An 8,883-nucleotide genomic window follows, 5' to 3' on the forward strand; every position below is an offset into this window, starting at 1 on the left:
TAAAACCATCGATGAGTAAACGTTGAATTGCGGACAAGCATGGGAGCTTGGGACGCAAGAGAGACGTGGGAAGGTTGGAGGAAGTGGAAAGGTCTCTAAAGAGCTGCAACGCCACGTGTCGCCATCGCATGCTCTCTCGCCAGAGAGTGAGATGCACGCGCAAGTAAGTGAGACTGGAAGCGTTCTGCATGCAGAATTTCTGCCACTTGTCAAACACAAGTTGCCACTTGCCTAGCCAGAGAACTCGACTAGGGGTTTATAAATAGCCTCTTTGGTCTCTCATTTTCGACAAATCTCTCTCAAACACCAAAGTCTTGCAAATTTTTCTCTCAAAATATTCTTGAAGAGAAATTAAGAGATTTCCAATGAAGGAAGAGGAAAAAGCTCGTCGGAGCTAGTGGAGAAAGAGGAGGCGAATTGCTGTCAGATTGCGGTGTGGTGGTGGAGCTCGACTCAGACAATTCTCTGCCTAAATCACTGTGAGTTGAGGTTATGGCGTTAGAGTTGTTGTAATTTTGTTGGTGGATGTAGAGGATACATGAGCTTGATAGCTCTTGTGATTCTCTTAAATCCTTGAGTGTTGCATGTTTTTCTTTTTAGATCTACATGATACCAAGTTCAGATCTAGAGAGTAGACTAACATGCATTCATTTATTATTGCATATCGTCTTGTTTGGGCTTAAAAGGTCATGCATTCATAGAGAAGGGTGGTTTGGGTTGCTTGCAAGATCAGATCCGAAATGAATGATCATGCATGCATCCGTCTTTGCATTTTTCAATCGATTAAGAGAGCAAAATGAGGTGGTGTGAAGAGCTGAAAAATGCAATAATTATTTTTGCATAATTTTGGAGATTAAATTGAGTTGCATGCATGATAAGAATGGGAGCAAAATTGGTTAGCATCACTTGGATGTCAAGAAAAAATATTTAAGAAATTAATCTTAATTTTTCTTGTGAGTTGAATGGGTTGCATGCATGTGGGTGTTGTCTTATATGCATGAGTAATTTTATTCTTACATTTTAAGAATTTTGGGGGTGAATTTCTTGCTTGTTTTTCTTGCATGCATTGCTTGATTCTTGCTCAAAATTATTTCTTATTTAAGTACTTAATTCTTTGTGTCGGTAGACTTAGAATTAGTACTTTTCTAGCTAGTTCTCATGTGTCATATTGGACTAGCAATCGACTTCTGTCCCCAAGTGAATGTGGTGGTCCGGCGATCTAACCTTCGCGATCTCATGGCAAGGACAATCGGCGTCTAGTGAGAGACTAGAACGATCTAATGCATGACGATGCAAATGTGTGGTGACCCGGTTGGTAGCCTTTGTGGTTTCAACGCAGTGTGGAATGGGAGATGGGACAGAAGGTCATTCGGCCCTAGGTTGCGTGTGTGTGTGATGAAGTATAGTGGATGTGCATGTAGATGTAGCATCACTAGTACATTCATTCCCTTGAGTTTTGGGAGTTGTGTTAAGAAGCCTACAGTTGCTATGTGTCTAGAAGTGTCATGTTTGGTCATTTCTAGTCTTGCTTGTTGAGTGATGTTTGCTTGTTTGCTTTGTTGCTTGCTTGCTTGCTAATCGCTTCCGCATTGTGTGATTCTGATTGTTGTTTGGGGGTAGTTGGATAAGGAGGACTGCATGTAGAGAGTCACCCAACTCACTGAGTAATCTTAGATTACTCACTCCTTCTTAATACTGTTTTTCTTGCAGGGAAAAGTAAGTGGGTAGAATTGGGCAGCTAGGAAAACCGGATAGGATGTTTATGCTGTGTGATTGCTTAAATAAAAATCCTTGTTTCTTTGACATGCATTTCCTCAAAATGGATCCAACTGTTTTACTTATGTATTTTTGTTTTTAAACACAAACATTATACTTAAGTAAATCGACATATTTTCATATATATTCAGACAAATGGAAAAGTACATGGCCTAGTCCGGGTCAGCAAAACGACCCGCACGTACCAAAGGTTGAAAAGCTAGAGGTGCGTGCGAGACGGGTAGGCGGCAGCTAGCGGACTGGACGGGGAACATAATTCGTTGGTCGAACCTCGACCGGACTGCGGGCTGTCGACCTCATTGTGACATCCTCCCAGGCCGGTCCGCGGTTTTTCCAGCNGAGAGGGACGAGGGAAGTCGACGACACAGACGAGAGTTCCAAAGGCGGACCAGAGAAATCGAAGTCTCGGATAGAAGGACAGAGGACTGACGAGGAAAGTCAAAGTCTCGGATGAGAGGACCAAAGACTGACGAGGAAATAAAACCATCGATGAGTAAACGTTGAATTGCGGACAAGCATGGGAGCTTGGGACGCAAGAGAGACGTGGGAAGGTTGGAGGAAGTGGAAAGGTCTCTAAAGAGCTGCAACGCCACGTGTCGCCATCGCATGCTCTCTCGCCAGAGAGTGAGATGCACGCGCAAGTAAGTGAGACTGGAAGCGTTCTGCATGCAGAATTTCTGCCACTTGTCAAACACAAGTTGCCACTTGCCTAGCCAGAGAACTCGACTAGGGGTTTATAAATAGCCTCTTTGGTCTCTCATTTTCGACAAATCTCTCTCAAACACCAAAGTCTTGCAAATTTTTCTCTCAAAATATTCTTGAAGAGAAATTAAGAGATTTCCAATGAAGGAAGAGGAAAAAGCTCGTCGGAGCTAGTGGAGAAAGAGGAGGCGAATTGCTGTCAGATTGCGGTGTGGTGGTGGAGCTCGACTCAGACAATTCTCTGCCTAAATCACTGTGAGTTGAGGTTATGGCGTTAGAGTTGTTGTAATTTTGTTGGTGGATGTAGAGGATACATGAGCTTGATAGCTCTTGTGATTCTCTTAAATCCTTGAGTGTTGCATGTTTTTCTTTTTAGATCTACATGATACCAAGTTCAGATCTAGAGAGTAGACTAACATGCATTCATTTATTATTGCATATCGTCTTGTTTGGGCTTAAAAGGTCATGCATTCATAGAGAAGGGTGGTTTGGGTTGCTTGCAAGATCAGATCCGAAATGAATGATCATGCATGCATCCGTCTTTGCATTTTTCAATCGATTAAGAGAGCAAAATGAGGTGGTGTGAAGAGCTGAAAAATGCAATAATTATTTTTGCATAATTTTGGAGATTAAATTGAGTTGCATGCATGATAAGAATGGGAGCAAAATTGGTTAGCATCACTTGGATGTCAAGAAAAAATATTTAAGAAATTAATCTTAATTTTTCTTGTGAGTTGAATGGGTTGCATGCATGTGGGTGTTGTCTTATATGCATGAGTAATTTTATTCTTACATTTTAAGAATTTTGGGGGTGAATTTCTTGCTTGTTTTTCTTGCATGCATTGCTTGATTCTTGCTCAAAATTATTTCTTATTTAAGTACTTAATTCTTTGTGTCGGTAGACTTAGAATTAGTACTTTTCTAGCTAGTTCTCATGTGTCATATTGGACTAGCAATCGACTTCTGTCCCCAAGTGAATGTGGTGGTCCGGCGATCTAACCTTCGCGATCTCATGGCAAGGACAATCGGCGTCTAGTGAGAGACTAGAACGATCTAATGCATGACGATGCAAATGTGTGGTGACCCGGTTGGTAGCCTTTGTGGTTTCAACGCAGTGTGGAATGGGAGATGGGACAGAAGGTCATTCGGCCCTAGGTTGCGTGTGTGTGTGATGAAGTATAGTGGATGTGCATGTAGATGTAGCATCACTAGTACATTCATTCCCTTGAGTTTTGGGAGTTGTGTTAAGAAGCCTACAGTTGCTATGTGTCTAGAAGTGTCATGTTTGGTCATTTCTAGTCTTGCTTGTTGAGTGATGTTTGCTTGTTTGCTTTGTTGCTTGCTTGCTTGCTAATCGCTTCCGCATTGTGTGATTCTGATTGTTGTTTGGGGGTAGTTGGATAAGGAGGACTGCATGTAGAGAGTCACCCAACTCACTGAGTAATCTTAGATTACTCACTCCTTCTTAATACTGTTTTTCTTGCAGGGAAAAGTAAGTGGGTAGAATTGGGCAGCTAGGAAAACCGGATAGGATGTTTATGCTGTGTGATTGCTTAAATAAAAATCCTTGTTTCTTTGACATGCATTTCCTCAAAATGGATCCAACTGTTTTACTTATGTATTTTTGTTTTTAAACACAAACATTATACTTAAGTAAATCGACATATTTTCATATATATTCAGACAAATGGAAAAGTACATGGCCTAGTCCGGGTCAGCAAAACGACCCGCACGTACCAAAGGTTGAAAAGCTAGAGGTGCGTGCGAGACGGGTAGGCGGCAGCTAGCGGACTGGACGGGGAACATAATTCGTTGGTCGAACCTCGACCGGACTGCGGGCTGTCGACCTCATTGTGACATCCTCCCAGGCCGGTCCGCGGTTTTTCCAGCCGAGTGACGAACGCGGTTCACAGGCGTTACATACGCCGGCAAGTCATTTTGATTCCTCTTAGTTCTTTCTTTGTTTTCTATTTGATTCGTGTTTGTTCTATTCTCAAGGTTTCACAAAAGAGAAGTGTGTTTCCTATTTCCCCGAGTGGAATCGAGCTGACAGGTTTTTTTATTCTAGGTTTTGTCTAGTTTCAAACTTTGAGAGTTTTAGTGGAAAAAAATCACAAACTTGCATAAAGAATACCTCATAATCAGTCCATCAACACCAAAAATGAAGAAAGGATTTTACACAAAACTTGGCCTATGACCACGCCCACTAGAGGTTTCGATCGTTAGGGTTTAATGGTAAAGAGAAGATACGTACTGATGGGAATTTTGATGGGTATAAGATAGATACTCCTTCTTTAAAGTATTTGAAACTAGTGGACTGGACTTATGATCCACACCACTACTCTTTAATTAAGAAGATGCCTAAGCTGCAGGAAGCATATGTCGATGTTCTATCCTCTTATCCCAAGAATCTTATTCTTGTATCAATCACATCTGTCAAGCGTCTTACATTATGTTGTTTAGAGGTGACACTACAAGAAAACACGCTTTTTTGCGACGGCAATATTTGTGTTCATCCCTCGCAAAACGGTAATAGTAACGGATTTGCGAGGAACGAAAGTTCCTCGCTATTCGCGTCTCACAAATTGAAAAACGTAGCACTTCCGTCGTAATATTTGCGACGAATATAATTCCTCGCCAGATACACGCAAATTGCGATGTCTAATATTCGTCGCAACTTTCTTGCAAATCATGTCAAAGTAAATCTCTCGTAGATTTGCAAGATTTTTGTGACAGTTTTTCCATCGCAAATTATTAATAATATCATATACCCAGTAATATGTTTCCTCATAAATTAGTAACAATTTTGCATTCATCGCAAATCTGTAGCATAAATTTGCTATGGATTTTGGATTTTTTTTTTCATTTTGATATTTACATTTTGATATTTTAACAATTTTTTTTATAAATAGAAATAGAAAATAAAATTTACAATCCGGTATATAAATAGAATATAAGTATTTGATTACCAAATATAAATTGTCTTACATACCATGTTCAAAAAACCAAGTTCAAAAAACAAATCAAAACTTAAAAAGCTTGTGATACAGTGGTTCTGGTTCCTGTTATGGTTCCTGTGTTTGTGCTTGTGCCTATGCCGGTGCAGGTGCCAGTGTCGTATGCTGTCTCTGGTATGGTTTGATTGCAGCCATGTTCATTCCTCATCGGAGTTCTGCCTCCAAACTTAGAAACAAACTCAGGATCCTTCTTAGCAAGGTAATCAAAGTATGCATCGTAGCTATGCATTTTTTCCACATTTTCTTTTAGTTGAGTGGCTTGAGTTGCCAAAGTTTCGGCTTGAGTTGCGAGAGTAGCTTCAGCGACAGCAAGCTTCTTAGCAAGAAGAGCCGAATCATCTTAATGCCTGATTGGTCATGTTTCTCCAACGAGATTTGGGTAGGGAAGTGATCAAGGTTGATTGTTTCTATCACGAGAGTGTTTTAACAAAATTTTAGAGATTCATTGTCTAGGAAATATTTGCTTGATGCATGTAAGACATATGTACGGGTCAGGAATAGTTAGGATTCGATTACTCCATCCTTAGAAGCTTTCGTATCTTTATTGCTTGCATTTTCATTCATCACTCGATCCCTTACCCGAACAGGTACACGATCACCTGCTTCGAGTAACCCCTCGAGTTTTTCATACCATCTATTCTTACTCGAACACCCCACCCGATCTTGTACTCGAATGCTTGCATCGAGTGCTTAGGTCGTGTGGTTTCTTTGTTTATACTCTTTTCTTTTATTATTTTAGGATTGCTAGATATTGCTTGGCTTGACTTGCATTGTTCTGATTGTATCCTTCTTGCTAACATAAAAAACCATTTGGATTGATAACCCTTTGTACTACAACTGCATAGGGAATTGATACCCTGGTCAATAACCGTTTATCAATTTGGCGCCGTTGCCATTTGGTTGAATTTTATTTTGCTATGTTTAGGATTTCAGCACTTGCTAGATCAAGTTCTTTAATTTATATTGGTTCGGAATCTGACTTGTTTGCTTTACCTCTTGTTTGTTTTGAATCTCAGGTACAACCCAAGCACCCACCCGACCCGTCAGTCGATCACCTGGATCGGGTTGACCCTTGTGTACACACTCGGTCATCTACTTGTGCATGCAAACACGATCCAGAGGTAGCCAAAACCTGAGTCCTTTCATCGACAACATCGACAGACCAAGGCTACTCAGGTAACAACAAGTTCAACCGCAACCAGCAATCATTGAGGAGACAATGAACAATCAGAACAGTCCACCAGCTCCGCAAGCAAGGACCAACATAGGAGCAGGAGATGCTCCATCTACTCACACTCAAAGGAATGGCATTGTGCCACCTGCTGTCTAGAACAACAATTTTGAGATCAAGACTAGTCTCATCCATATAATACAGAGTAACAAGTTTCATGGATTGCCAATGGAAGACGCATTGGATCATCTGGATGAATTCGATAGGCTGTGTAGCCTCACCAAGATAAATGGAGTTAGTGAGGATGGATTGAAACTCCGACTTTTCCCATTCTCTTTGGGAGACAAAGCACACTTCTGGGAGAAATCACTTCCCAAGGAGTCCATCACCACTTGGGAAGCGTGCAAGAAGGCATTCCTGGCCAAATTCTTCTCCAACTCTAGAACCGCAAGGCTGCGAAATGACATTTCCGGCTTTGCTCAGAAGAATAATGAGACGTTCAGTGAAGCTTGGGAACGTTTCAAGGGATACACTACCAGATGTCCTCATCATGGCTTCAGCAATGCTTCATTGCTGAGTACACTTTACAGAGGAGTGGTCCCCAAGATACGGATGTTGCTGGACACCGCAAGCAATGGTAACTTCCACAAGCTCCAAATCCGCTCAAATAAGGAGCCCTGTCTTGAGGTATTTTCACAAGTCCCTTGAATGCACTCTTTTTGCTAGAAAAGAGACTGGGAATGTGAATGATAACGAGCTCCAGCTGCTGGACATTGCATTGTGTGGAGTTTTGGACAATGCTAGGGATGGTACACCGCTAGTTGGAGATGTTGCGGATACCAGCAAGGTCTTTGTGTTGCTCGACCAATTCCTCTACCTTAAGTCATGGGCTATAAAGAGAAGAGAAGGAGACTGAGAGATCTCCATTGGAGGACTAGTCACACCGATTTTGGTCGCTTGCGATGTACCCTTGAAGGGAGTGGTACACGATCCGAGATGGCTGGACGTAGACTACCTCGTGCTGGCGTGATTTCTGGCCTATGAGAGGCCTAACGACATGATGCTCTTCAAGTTCATCCATCCAACCGCCGGAGCCGCCCAAATGATCCTACCCAATGTAGTGTGCACCAAGGTCCGGCTGGGGGACAACATTGACTTTGCACCGCCTTTGGAGGAGCTGTACAATCCGGAAGAGGAATCCGAAGCTGAGAAGAGAGAGGCAACCGCAGGGAGATAGCTCGGAAGATTTTGACTTTGAGGAGTATGTTTGCTCTCAAAATCAATCCGTTGGAGTGAGGGAAGCCCACAAGAGGATCGGATGGCTGAAGAGGATGAACAAGTTTTTGGTGAGAAAGGTGAAAGACCTTACCGGTTCAGTGAAGACTATGAGAGGTCATATCAAGGAGCTGCAAGACAAGGCAAGCTGTGCCTCAGCCTCTACCTCGGCATACGCACCAACATGGATGGGGAGAAGCGGACCGCTAGGAGGATTTCGAGGACTGACACCTCCAGAGCCTCATAGAGCATCATCATACGAGCCCCAAGCTGAGGAGAATATCACACGACCTGAAGCATCGCGGAGAAGCCATTAAGACGCCTATCCGATGCCAAACCCGATGGGCTACTCGATGCCTTATCCGATGCACCCATCGAGCACACAATCAGGTGATTACTCAGGACTCTTCCCTCCGCCTTTCCAGATACCATACACGATGCCATATTCGATGCACCCTGCGAGTGGCTATATGGGTGATCATTCTAGACCTCTTCCACCATACCCATCGTATTACCCGATGCCCTACCGGATGAGCTACGCACTACCCCCCTCGATCAACCCCTCGGATGCTGGTCCGAGTAAGTCGTCCGTGCATATCACCGAGCTCTCTGACGAGCAAACCCCGGCACCTGCTGAAGCCGGACGACCCTGGCTACAAGTTGGCGAGTATGGAGGCTGCTGCAACCTCGTTCTTCACCAATCCATAAGGTACCACTTTCATCCAATCTTTCTAAATAACATTGCATTTAGTTTATTTTATTTTGTGTGATTCTTGGATTCTTTTTCCAACTTTTATTTACACAGAGACTGTGTAATTTATGTTTGGGGGAGGGTCCTAGAATATTTTTAACATTGTGTTTTATTTTCTTATTTTCTTATTTCAAATTTTTGCATTGCTAGTTTTATTCATTTGAGTCTGCATCTATGTGCATTAAAAACCC

Source organism: Camelina sativa, chromosome 12, assembly GCF_000633955.1.
Source record: "Camelina sativa cultivar DH55 chromosome 12, Cs, whole genome shotgun sequence".
NCBI lineage: Eukaryota > Viridiplantae > Streptophyta > Magnoliopsida > Brassicales > Brassicaceae > Camelina > Camelina sativa.